The sequence below is a fragment of the Somniosus microcephalus genome, chromosome 8 (assembly GCF_052327205.1).
Source record: "Somniosus microcephalus isolate GS21.2 chromosome 8, FLI_Smic_1.0, whole genome shotgun sequence".
Taxonomy (NCBI): Eukaryota; Metazoa; Chordata; class Chondrichthyes; order Squaliformes; family Somniosidae; genus Somniosus; species Somniosus microcephalus.
In genome coordinates this window covers 107086650-107100220 of record NC_140994.1, presented here as the reverse complement: position 1 = coordinate 107100220, position 13571 = coordinate 107086650, and positions in this window count along the sequence as shown.

Genomic DNA, 13571 nt, shown 5'->3' with positions numbered 1-13571 from the left:
TGATTCGAGGTGTGTGTGCTGTGATTCTGGGTGTGTGTGAGGGGTGATTCGGAGTGTGTGTGATGTGATTCGGGGTGTGTGTGATGTGGGGATTCGGGGTGTGTCTGATGGGGTGATTCGGGGTGTGTGTGATGGGGTGATTCGGGGTGTGTGTGATGGGGTGATTTGGGGTGTGTGTGATGGGGTGATTCGGGGTGTTTGTGATGGGGTGATTCTGGGTGCGTGTGATGTGGTGATTCGGGGTGTGTGTGAGGGGTGATTCGGGGTGTGTGTGATGTGATTCGGGGTGTGTGTGATGGGGTGATTCGGGGTGTGTGTGATGGGGTGATTCGGGGTGTGAGTGATGGGGTGATTCGGGGCGTGTGTGATGGGGTGATTCGGGTTGTGTGTGATGTGATTCGGGATGTGTGTGATGTGATTCGGGGTGTGTGTGAAGGGTGATTCATTTGTGTGAGAGGTGATTCGGGGTGTGTGTGAGGGGTGATTCGGGTTGTGTGTGATGTGGTGATTCGGGGTGTGTGTGTTGGGGTGATTCGGGTTGTATGTGATGTGATGTGATGATTCGGGGTGTGTGTGATGGGGTGATTCGAGGTGTGTGTGATGGGGTGATTCGGGGTGTGTGTGATGTAATTCGGGGTGTGTGTGATGTGGGGATTCGGGGTGTGTGTGATGTGCTGATTCGGGTTGCGTGTGATGTGATTCGGGGTGTGTGTGATGTGGTGATTCGGGGTGTGTGTGATGTGGTGATTCGGGGTGTGTGTGATGTGGTGATTCGGAGTGTGTGTGATGTGTTGATTCGGGGTGTGTGTGATGTGATTCGGGCTGTGTGTGAGGGGTGATTCGGGGTGTGTGTGATGTGATTCGGGGTGTGGGTGATGTGATTCGAGGTGTGTGTTATGTGGTGATTCGGGTTGTGTGTGATGTGGTGATTCAGGGTGTGTGTGATGTGATTCGGGTTGTGTGTGATGTGATTCGGGGTGCGTGTGATGTGATTCGGGGTGTGTGTGATGTGGTTCGGGGTGTGTGTGATGTGGTGATTCGGGGTGTGTGTGATGTGGTGATTCAGGTTGTGTGATGTGGTGATTCAGGTTGTGTGTGATGTGGTGATTCGGGGTGTGTGTGATGTGGTGATTCGGGGTGCGTGTGATTTGGTGATTCAGGGTGTGTGTAATGTGGTGATTCGGGGTGTGTGTGATGTGGTGATTCGGGTTGTGTGTGAGGGGTGATTTGGGGTGTGTGTAATGTGGTGATTCGGGGTGTGTGTGATGTGGTGATTCAGGGTGTGTGTGATGTGGTGATTCGGGTTGTGTGTGATGTGGTGATTCGGGGTGTGTGTCATGTGATTCGGGGTGTGTGTGTTGTGATTCGGGGTGTGTGTGATGTGGTGATTTGGGTTGTGTGTGAGGGGTGATTCGGGGTGTGTGTGATGTGATTTGGGGTGTGTGTGATGTGATTCGAGGTGTGTGTGCTGTGATTCGAGGTGTGTGTGCTGTGATTCGAGGTTTGTGTGCTGTGATTCTGGGTGTGTGTGAGGGGTGATTCGGGGTGTGTGTGATGTGGTGATTCGGGGTGTGTGTGATGTGGGGATTCGGGGTGTGTGTGATGTGGTGATTCGGGGAATGTGTGATGTGGTGATTCCGGGTGTGTGTGATGGGGTGTTTTGGGGTGTGAGTGATGGGGTGATTCGGGGTGTGTGTGATGGGGTGATTTGGGGTGCGTGTGATGTGGTGATTCGGAGTGTGTGTGATGTGGTGATTCGGGGTGTGTGTGAGGGGTGATTCGGGGTGTGTGTGAGGGGTGATTCGGTGTGTGTGTGATGTGATTCGGGGTGTGAGTGATGGGGTGATTCGGGGTGTGTGTGATGGGGTGATTCGGGTTGTGTGTGATGTGGTGATTCGGGGTGTGTGTGAAGGGTGATTCATTTGTGTGAGAGGTGATTCGGGGTGTGTGTGAGGGGTCATTCGGGTTGTTTGTGATGTGGTGATTCGGGGTGTGTGTGATGGGGTGATTCGGGGTGCGTGTGATGTGATTTGGGTTGTGTGTGATGTGGTAATTCGGGGTGTGTGTGTTGGGGTGATTCGGGGTGTATGTGATGTGATGTGATGATTCGGGGTGTGTGTGATGGGGTGATTCGAGGTGTGTGTGATGGGGTGATTCGAGGTGTGTGTGATGGGGTGATTCGGGGTGTGTGTGATGTAATTCGGGGTGTGTGTGATGTGGTGATTCGGGTTGCGTGTGATGTGATTCGGGGTGTGTGTGATGTGGTGATTCGGGGTGTGTGTGAGGGGTGATTCGGGGTGTGTGTGATGTGATTCGGGGTGTGTGTGATGTGGTGATTCGGGGTGTGTGATGTGATTCGGGGTGTGTGATGTGATTCGGGGTGTGTGTGATGTGATGATTCGGCGTGTGTGTGATGTGGTGATTCGGGGTGTGTGTGATATGATTCGGGGTGTGTGTGAAGTGATTCGGGGTGTGTGAGGGATGATTCGGGGTGTGTGTGATGTGATTCGGGGTGTGTGTGAAGTGATTCGGGGTGTGTGTGAGGGGTGATTCGGGGTGTGTGTGATGTGATTCGGGGTGTGTGTGATGTGATTCGGGATGTGTGTGATGTGATTCGGGTTGTGTGTGATGTGATTCGGGGTGTGTGTGATGTGATTCGGGGTGTGTGTGATGTGATTCGGGGTGTGTGTGAAGTGATTCGGGGTGTGTGTGAGGGCTGATTCGGGGTGTGTGTGATGTGATTCGGGCTGTGTGTGATGTGATTCGGGGTGTGTGTGATGTGGTGATTCGGGCTGTGTGTGATGTGATTCGGGGTGTGTGTGATGTGGTGATTCGGGGTGTGTGTGATGTGCTGATTCGGGGTGTGTGTGATGTGATTCGGGGTGTGTGTGATGTGATTCGGGGTGTGTGTGATGTGGTGATTCGGGGTGTGTGTGATGTGGTGATTCGGGTTGTGTGTGATGTGGTGATTCGGGGTGTGTGTAATGTGGTGATTCGGGGTGTGTGTGATGTGATTCGGGTTGTGTGTGAGGGGTGATTCGGGGTGTGTGAGATGTGATTTGGCGTGTGTGTGATGTGATTCGATGTGTGTGTGCTGTGATTCGGGATGTGTGATGTGACTCTGGGTGTGTGTGAGGGGTGATTCGGGATGTGCGTGATGTAGTGGTTCGGGGTGTGTGTGATGTGGGGATTCGGGGTGTGTGTGATGTGGGGATTCGGGGTGTGTGTGATGGGGTGATTCGGGGTGTGTGTGATGGGGTGATTTGGGGTGCGTGTGATGTGATTCGGGGTGTGTGTGATGTGGTGATTCGGGGTGTGTGTGATGTGGTGATTCAGGTTGTGTGATGTGGTGATTCAGGTTGTGTGTGATGTGGTGATTCGGGGTGTGTGTGATGTGGTGATTCGGGGTGCGTGTGATTTGGTGATTCAGGGTGTGTGTAATGTGGTGATTCGGGGTGTGTGTGATGTGGTGATTCGGGTTGTGTGTGAGGGGTGATTTGGGGTGTGTGTAATGTGGTGATTCGGGGTGTGTGTGATGTGGTGATTCAGGGTGTGTGTGATGTGGTGATTCGGGTTGTGTGTGATGTGGTGATTCGGGGTGTGTGTCATGTGATTCGGGGTGTGTGTGTTGTGATTCGGGGTGTGTGTGATGTGGTGATTTGGGTTGTGTGTGAGGGGTGATTCGGGGTGTGTGTGATGTGATTTGGGGTGTGTGTGATGTGATTCGAGGTGTGTGTGCTGTGATTCGAGGTGTGTGTGCTGTGATTCGAGGTTTGTGTGCTGTGATTCTGGGTGTGTGTGAGGGGTGATTCGGGGTGTGTGTGATGTGTTGATTCGGGGTGTGTGTGATGTGGGGATTCGGGGTGTGTGTGATGTGGTGATTCGGGGAATGTGTGATGTGGTGATTCCGGGTGTGTGTGATGGGGTGTTTTGGGGTGTGAGTGATGGGGTGATTCGGGGTGTGTGTGATGGGGTGATTCGGGGTGCGTGTGATGTGGTGATTCGGAGTGTGTGTGATGTGGTGATTCGGGGTGTGTGTGAGGGGTGATTCGGGGTGTGTGTGAGGGGTGATTCGGTGTGTGTGTGATGTGATTCGGGGTGTGAGTGATGGGGTGATTCGGGGTGTGTGTGATGGGGTGATTCGGGTTGTGTGTGATGTGGTGATTCGGGGTGTGTGTGAAGGGTGATTCATTTGTGTGAGAGGTGATTCGGGGTGTGTGTGAGGGGTCATTCGGGTTGTTTGTGATGTGGTGATTCGGGGTGTGTGTGATGGGGTGATTCGGGGTGCGTGTGATGTGATTTGGGTTGTGTGTGATGTGGTAATTCGGGGTGTGTGTGTTGGGGTGATTCGGGGTGTATGTGATGTGATGTGATGATTCGGGGTGTGTGTGATGGGGTGATTCGAGGTGTGTGTGATGGGGTGATTCGAGGTGTGTGTGATGGGGTGATTCGGGGTGTGTGTGATGTAATTCGGGGTGTGTGTGATGTGGTGATTCGGGTTGCGTGTGATGTGATTCGGGGTGTGTGTGATGTGGTGATTCGGGGTGTGTGTGAGGGGTGATTCGGGGTGTGTGTGATGTGATTCGGGGTGTGTGTGATGTGGTGATTCGGGGTGTGTGATGTGATTCGGGGTGTGTGATGTGATTCGGGGTGTGTGTGATGTGATGATTCGGCGTGTGTGTGATGTGGTGATTCGGGGTGTGTGTGATATGATTCGGGGTGTGTGTGAAGTGATTCGGGGTGTGTGAGGGATGATTCGGGGTGTGTGTGATGTGATTCGGGGTGTGTGTGAAGTGATTCGGGGTGTGTGTGAGGGGTGATTCGGGGTGTGTGTGATGTGATTCGGGGTGTGTGTGATGTGATTCGGGATGTGTGTGATGTGATTCGGGTTGTGTGTGATGTGATTCGGGGTGTGTGTGATGTGATTCGGGGTGTGTGTGATGTGATTCGGGGTGTGTGTGAAGTGATTCGGGGTGTGTGTGAGGGCTGATTCGGGGTGTGTGTGATGTGATTCGGGCTGTGTGTGATGTGATTCGGGGTGTGTGTGATGTGGTGATTCGGGCTGTGTGTGATGTGATTCGGGGTGTGTGTGATGTGGTGATTCGGGGTGTGTGTGATGTGCTGATTCGGGGTGTGTGTGATGTGATTCGGGGTGTGTGTGATGTGATTCGGGGTGTGTGTGATGTGGTGATTCGGGGTGTGTGTGATGTGGTGATTCGGGTTGTGTGTGATGTGGTGATTCGGGGTGTGTGTAATGTGGTGATTCGGGGTGTGTGTGATGTGATTCGGGTTGTGTGTGAGGGGTGATTCGGGGTGTGTGAGATGTGATTTGGCGTGTGTGTGATGTGATTCGATGTGTGTGTGCTGTGATTCGGGATGTGTGATGTGACTCTGGGTGTGTGTGAGGGGTGATTCGGGATGTGCGTGATGTAGTGGTTCGGGGTGTGTGTGATGTGGGGATTCGGGGTGTGTGTGATGTGGGGATTCGGGGTGTGTGTGATGGGGTGATTCGGGGTGTGTGTGATGGGGTGATTTGGGGTGCGTGTGATGTGATTCGGGGTGTGTGTGATGGGGTGATTTGGGGTGTGTGTGATGGGGTGATTCGGGGTGTGTGATGTGGTGATTCGGGGTGTGTGATGTGGTGATTCGGGGTGTGTGTGATGTGATTCGGGGTGTGTGTGATGGGGTGATTCGGGGTGTGTGTGATGGGTGATTCGGGTTGTGTGTGATGTGGTGATTCGGGATGTGTGGGCAGCACGGTGACATAGTGGTTAGCACTGTTGCCTCACAGCGCCAGGGACCCGGGTTCGAATCCAGCCTCGGGTGACTGTCTGTGTGGAGTTTGCACAATCTCCCCGTGTTTGCGTGGGTTTCCTCCGGGTGCTCCGGTTTCCTCCCACAGTCCAAAGATGTGCGGGTTAGGTTGATTGGCTATGATAAATTGACCCTTAGTGTTAGGGGGATTAAATACGTGGGGTTACGGGGATAGGGTGGGGTATGTGTTGGTGTATGGGTTACGGGGATCGGGTGGGATATGTGTCGGTGCAGGCTCGATGGGCCGAAATGGCCTCTATCTGCATTGTGGGTTTTCTGTGATCTGTGTGTGATGTGATTCATTTGTGTGAGAGGTGATTCGGGTTGTGTGTGATGTGGTGATTCGGGGTGTGTGTGATGGGGTGATTCGGGGTGTGTGTGTTGGGGTGCTTCGGGGTGTATGTGATGTGATGAGTCGGGGTGTGTGTGATGGGGTGATTCGAGGTGTGTGTGATGTTATTCGGGGTGTGTGTGAGGGGTGATTCGGGGTGTGTGTGAGGTGATTCGGGGTGTGTGTGATGTGATTCGGGGTGTGTGTGATGTGATTCGGAGTGTGTGTGTGATGTGGTGATTCGGGGTGTGTGTGATGTGGTGATTCGGGGTGCGTGTGATGTGATTCAGGGTGTGTGTAATGTGGGGAATCGGGGTGTGTGTAACGTGGTGATGTGGGGTGTGTGTGATGTGGTGATTCGGGTTGTGTGATGTGATTCGGGGTGTGTGTGAGGGGAGATTCGGGGTGTGTGTGATGTGATTCGGGGTGTGTGTGATGTGGTGATTCGGGGTGTGTGTGATGTGATTCTGGGTGTGTGTGATGTGATTCGGGGTGTGTGTGATGTGATTCGGGGTGTGTGTTATGTGGTGATTCAGGGTGTGTGTTGTGGTGATTCAGGGTGTGTGTTATGTGGTGATTCAGGGTGTGTGATGTGATTCGGGGTGTGTGTAATGTGATTCGGGGTGTGTGTGATGTGGTGATTCGGGTTGTGTTTGAAGGGTGATTTGGGGTGTGTGTGATGTGATTCGGGTTGTGTGTGATGTGATTCGGGGTGTGTGTGATGTGATTCGGGGTGTGTTTGATGTGATTCGGGGTGTGTGTCATGTGATTCGGGGTGTGTGTGATGTGGTGATTCGGGGTGTGTGTGATGTGGTGATTCAGGTTGTGTGATGTGATTCAGGTTGTGTGATGTGATTCAGGTTGTGTGTGATGTGGTGATTCGGGGTGTGTGTGATGTGGTGATTCGGGGTGCGTGTGATTTGGTGATTCAGGGTGTGTGTAATGTGGTGATTCGGGGTGTGTGTGATGTGGTGATTCGGGTTGTGTGTGAGGGGTGATTCGGGGTGAGTGTGATGTGGTGATTCGGGGTGTGTGTGATGTGATTCGGGGTGTGTGTCATGTGATTCGGGGTGTGTGTGATGTGGTGATTCGGGGTGTGTGTGATGTGATTCGGGGTGTGTGTGATGTGATTTGGGGTGTGTGTGATGTGGTGATTCGGGGTGTGTGTGATGTGGTGATTCGGGTTGTGTGTGATGTGGTGATTCGGGGTGTGTGTAATGTGGTGATTCGGGGTGTGTGTGATGTGATTCGGGTTGTGTGTGATGTGATTCGGGGTGTGTTTGATGTGATTCGGGGTGTGTGTCATGTGATTCGGGGTGTGTGTGATGTGGTGATTCGGGGTGTGTGTGATGTGGTGATTCAGGTTGTGTGATGTGATTCAGGTTGTGTGATGTGATTCGGGGTGTGTGTGATGTGATTCGGGGTGTGTGTGATGTGATTCGGGGTGTGTGTGAAGTGATTCGGGGTGTGTGTGAAGTGATTCGGGGTGTGTGTGAAGTGATTCGGGGTGTGTGTGAAGTGATTCGGGGTGTGTGTGAAGTGATTCGGGGTGTGTGTGAGGGCTGATTCGGGGTGTGTGTGAAGTGATTCGGGGTGTGTGAGGGGTGATTCGGGGTGTGTGTGTGATGTGATTCGGGGTGTGTGTGATGTGTGATTCGGGGTGTGTGTGATGGGGTGATTCGGGTGTGTGTGATGGGGTGATTCGGGGTGTGTGTGATGGGTGATTCGGGGTGTGTGTGATGTGATTCGGGTGTGTGTGATGTGATTCGGGGTGTGTGTGATGTGATTCGGGATGTGTGTGAGGGTGATTCGGGATGTGCGTGATGTAGTGGTTCGGGGTGTGTGTGATGTGGGGATTCGGGGTGTGTGTGATGGGGTGATTTGGGGTGCGTGTGATGTGGGGATTCGGGGTGTGTGTGATGGGGTGTGTGTGATGGGGTGATTGGGTGGTGGGGTGATTCGGGGGTGTGATGTGGTGATTTGGGGTATGTGTGATGGGGTGATTCGGGGTGTGTGTGATGGGGTGATTTGGGGTGCGTGTGATGTGGTGATTCGGGGTGTGTGATGTGGTGATTCGGGGTGTGTGTGATGTGATTCGGGGTGTGTGTGATGGGTGATTCGGGTGTGTGTGATGGGTGATTCGGGTTGTGTGTGATGTGGTGATTCGGGATGTGTGGGCAGCACGTGGCATAGTGGTTAGCACTGTTGCCTCACAGCGCCAGGGACCCGACCCGGGTTCGAATCCGGCCTCGGGCGACTGTCTGTGTGGAGTTTGCACATTCTCCCCGTGTTTGCGTGGGTTTCCTCCGGGTGCTCCGGTTTCCTCCCACAGTCCAAAGATGTGCGGGTTAGGTTGATGATTGGCTATGATAAATTGACCCTCTTAGTGTTAGGGGGATTAAATACGTGGGGTTACGGGGATAGGGTGGGATATGTGTTGGTGGATATGTGTCGGTGCAGGCTCGATGGGCCGAAATGGCCTCTATCTGCATTGTGGGTTTTCTGTGATTTCTGTGATCTGTGTGTGATGTGATTCATTTGTGTGAGAGGTGATTCGGGTTGTGTGTGATGTGGTGATTCGGGGTGTGTGTGATGGGGTGATTCGGGGTGTGTGTGATGTGATTCGGGGTGTATGTGATGTGATGAGTCGGGGTGTGTGTGATGGGTTGATTCGAGGTGTGTGTGATGTGATTCGGGGTGTGTGTGAGGGGTGATTCGGGGTGTGTGTGATGTGATTTGGGGTGTGTGTGATGTGATTCGGGGTGTGTGTGATGTGATTCGGGGTGTGTGTGATGTGGATTCGGGGTGTGTGTGATGTGATTCGGGGTGTGTGTGATGTGGTGATTCGGGGTGCGTGTGATGTGATTCAGGGTGTGTGAGGGGTGATTCGGGGTGTGTGTGATGTGGATTCGGGTTGTGTGTGATGTGGTGAATCGGGGTGTGTGTGATGTGGTGATTCGGGTTGTGTGTAATGTGGGGATTCGGGGTGTGTGTAACGTGGTGATGTGGGGTGTGTGTGATGTGGTGATTCGGGTTGTGTGTGATGTGATTCGGGGTGTGTGTGAGGGGAGATTCGGGGTGTGTGTGATGTGATTCGGGGTGTGTGTGATGTGGTGATTCGGGGTGTGTGTTATGTGATTCGGGGTGTGTGTGATGTGGTGATTCGGGGTGTGTGTTATGTGGTGATTCAGGGTGTGTGTTGTGGTGATTCAGGGTGTGTGTTATGTGGTGATTCAGGGTGTGTGATGTGATTCGGGGTGTGTGTAATGTGATTCGGGGTGTGTGTGATGTGGTGATTCGGGTTGTGTTTGAAGGGTGATTTGGGGTGTGTGTGATGTGATTCGGGTTGTGTGTGATGTGATTCGGGGTGTGTGTGATGTGATTCGGGGTGTGTTTGATGTGATTCGGGGTGTGTGTCATGTGATTCGGGGTGTGTGTGATGTGGTGATTCGGGGTGTGTGTGATGTGGTGATTCAGGTCGTGTGATGTGATTCAGGTTGTGTGATGTGATTCAGGTTGTGTGTGATGTGGTGATTCGGGGTGTGTGTGATGTGGTGATTCGGGGTGCGTGTGATTTGGTGATTCAGGGTGTGTGTAATGTGGTGATTTGGGGTGTGTGTGATGTGGTGATTCGGGTTGTGTGTGAGGGGTGATTCGGGGTGAGTGTGATGTGGTGATTCGGGGTGTGTGTGATGTGATTCGGGGTGTGTGTCATGTGATTCGGGGTGTGTGTGCTGTGATTGCGGGTGTGTGTGATGTGGTGATTCGGGGTGTGTGTGATGTGGTGATTCGGGTTGTGTGTGATGTGGTGATTCGGGTTGTGTGTGATGTGATTCGGGGTGTGTGTAATGTGATTCGGGGTGTGTGAGGGGTGATTCGGGGTGTGTGTGATGTGATTTGGGGTGTGTGTGATGTGATTCGAGGTGTGTGTGCTGTGATTCGAGGTGTGTGTGCTGTGATTCTGGGTGTGTGTGAGGGGTGATTCGGGGTGTGTGTGATGTGATTCGGGGTGTGTGTGATGTGGTGATTCGGGGTGTGTGTGATGGGGTGATTCGGGGTGTGTGTGATGTGATTCGGGGTGTGTGTGATGGGGTGATTCGGGGTGTGTGTGATGGGGTGATTCGGGGTGTGTGTGATGGGGTGATTCGGGGTGTTTGTGATGGGGTGATTCTGGGTGCGTGTGATGTGGTGATTCGGGGTGTGTGTGAGGGGTGATTCGGGGTGTGTGTGATGTGATTCGGGGTGTGTGTGATGGGGTGATTCGGGGTGTGTGTGATGGGGTGATTCGGGGTGTGTGTGATGGGGTGATTCGGGGCGTGTGTGATGGGGTGATTCGGGTTGTGTATGATGTGGTGATTCGGGATGTGTGTGATGTGATTCGGGGTGTGTGTGAAGGGTGATTCATTTGTGTGAGAGGTGATTCGGGGTGTGTGAGGGGTGATTCGGGTTGTGTGTGATGTGGTGATTCGGGGTGCGTGTGATGGGGTGATTCGGGGTGCGTCTGATGTGGTGATTTGGGTTGTGTGTGATGTGGTGATTCGGGGTGTGTGTGTTGGGGTGATTCGGGTTGTATGTGATGTGATGTGATGATTCGGGGTGTGTGTGATGGGGTGATTCGAGGTGTGTGTGATGGGGTGATTCGGGGTGTGTGTGATGTAATTCGGGGTGTGTGTGATGTGGTGATTCGGGGTGTGTGTGATGTGGTGATTCGGGGTGTGTGTGATGTGGTGATTCGGAGTGTGTGTGATGTGGTGATTCGGGGTGTGTGTGATGTGATTCGGGCTGTGTGTGAGGGGTGATTCGGGGTGTGTGTGATGTGCTGATTCGGGTTGCGTGTGATGTGATTCGGGGTGTGTGTGATGTGGTGATTCGGGGTGTGTGTGATGTGGTGATTCGGGGTGTGTGTGATGTGGTGATTCGAGGTGTGTGTGATGTGGTGATTCGGGGTGTGTGTGATGTGATTCGGGCTGTGTGTGAGGGGTGATTCGGGGTGTGTGTGATGTGATACGGGGTGTGGGTGATGTGATTCGAGGTGTGTGTTATGTGGTGATTCGGGGTGTGTGTGATGTGGTGATTCAGGGTGTGTGTGATGTGATTCGGGTTGTGTGTGATGTGATTCGGGGTGTGTGTGATGTGATTCGGGGTGTGTGTGATGTGATTCGGGGTGTGTGTGATGTGGTGATTCGGGGTGTGTGTTATGTGGTGATTCAGGGTGTGGTGGTGATTCGGGGTGTGTGTGATGTGGTGATTCGGGTTGTGTGTGAGGGGTGATTTGGGGTGTGTGTGATGTGATTCGGGTTGTGTGTGATGTGATTCGGGGTGTGTTTGATGTGATTCGGGGTGTGTGTGGTGTGATTCGGGGTGTGTGTGATGTGGTGATTCAGGTTGTGTGATGTGGTGATTCAGGTTGTGTGTGATGTGGTGATTCGGGGTGTGTGTGATGTGGTGATTCGGGGTGCGTGTGATTTGGTGATTCAGGGTGTGTGTAATGTGGTGATTCGGGGTGTGTGTGATGTGGTGATTCGGGTTGTGTGTGAGGGGTGATTCGGGGTGTGTGTGATGTGGTGATTCGGGGTGTGTGTGATGTGGTGATTCAGGGTGTGTGTGATGTTGTGATTCGGATTGTGTGTGATGTGGTGATTCGGGGTGTGTGTCATGTGATTCGGGGTGTGTGTGATGTGGTGATTCGGGGTGTGTGTGATGTGGTGATTCGGGTTGTGTGTGAGGGGTGATTCAGGGTGTGTGTGATGTGATTTGGGGTGTGTGTGATGTGATTCGAGGTGTGTATGCTGTGATTCGAGGTGTGTGTGCTGTGATTCGAGGTTTGTGTGCTGTGATTCTGGGTGTGTGTGAGGGGTGATTCGGGGTGTGTGTGATGTGGTGATTCGGGGTGTGTGTGATGTGGGGATTCGGGGTGTGTGTGATGTGGGGATTCGGGGTGTGTGTGATGTGGTGATTCGGGGAATGTGTGATGTGGTGATTCGGGGTGTGTGTGATGTGGTGATTCGGGGTGTGTGTGATGTGGTGATTCAGGTTGTGTAATGTGATTCAGGTTGTGTGATGTGATTCGGGGTGTGTGTGATGTGATTCGGGGTGTGTGTGATGTGATTCGGGGTGTGTGTGAAGTGATTCGGGGTGTGTGTGAAGTGATTCGGGGTGTGTGTGAAGTGATTCGGGGTGTGTGTGAAGTGATTCGGGGTGTGTGAGGGGTGATTCGGGGTGTGTGTGATGTGATTCGGGGTGTGTGAGGGGTGATTCGGGGTGTGTGTGATGTGGTGATACGGGGTGTGTGTGATGTGATTCGGGGTGTGTGTGATGTGATTCGGGGTGTGTGTGATGTGATTCGGGGTGTGTGTGATGTGTTGATACGGGGTGTGTGTGATGTGATTCGGGGTGTGTGTGATGTGGTGATTCGGGGTGTGTGTGATGTGCTGATTCGGGGTGTGTGTGATGGGGTGATTCGGGGTGTGTGTGATGGGGTGATTCGGGGTGTGTGAGATGTGATTCGGGGTGTGTGTGATGTGATTCGATGTGTGTGTGCTGTGATTCGGGATGTGTGATGTGACTCTGGGTGTGTGTGAGGGGTGATTCGGGATGTGCGTGATGTAGTGGTTCGGGGTGTGTGTGATGTGGGGATTCGGGGTGTGTGTGATGGGGTGATTTGGGGTGCGTGTGATGTGGGGATTCGGGGTGTGTGTGATGGGGTGATTTGGGGTGTGTGTGATGGGGTGATTCGGGGTGTGTGATGTGGTGATTTGGGGTATGTGTGATGGGGTGATTCGGGGTGTGTGTGATGGGGTGATTTGGGGTGCGTATGATGTGGTGATTCGGGGTGTGTGATGTGGTGATTCGGGGTGTGTGTGATGTGATTCGGGGTGTGTGTGATGGGGTGATTCGGGGTGTGTGTGATGGGTGATTCGGGTTGTGTGTGATGTGGTGATTCGGGATGTGTGGGCAGCACGGTGGCATAGTGGTTAGCACTGTTGCCTCACAGCGCCAGGGACCCGGGTTCGAATCCGGCCTCGGGCGACTGTCTGTGTGGAGTTTGCACATTCTCCCCGTGTTTGCGTGGGTTTCCTCCGGGTGCTCCGGTTTCCTCCCACAGTCCAAAGATGTGCGGGTTAGGTTGATTGGCTATGATAAATTGACCCTTAGTGTTAGGGGGATTAAATACGTGGGGTTACGGGGATAGGGTGGGATATGTGTTGGTGTAGGGGTTACGGGGATCGGGTGGGATATGTGTCGGTGCAGGCTCGATGGGCCGAAATGGCCTCTATCTGCATTGTGGGTTTTCTGTGATTTCTGTGATCTGTGTGTGATGTGATTCATTTGTGTGAGAGGTGATTCGGGTTGTGTGTGATGTGGTGATTCGGGGTGTGTGTGATGGGGTGATTCGGGGTGTGTGTGATGTGATTCGGGGTGTATG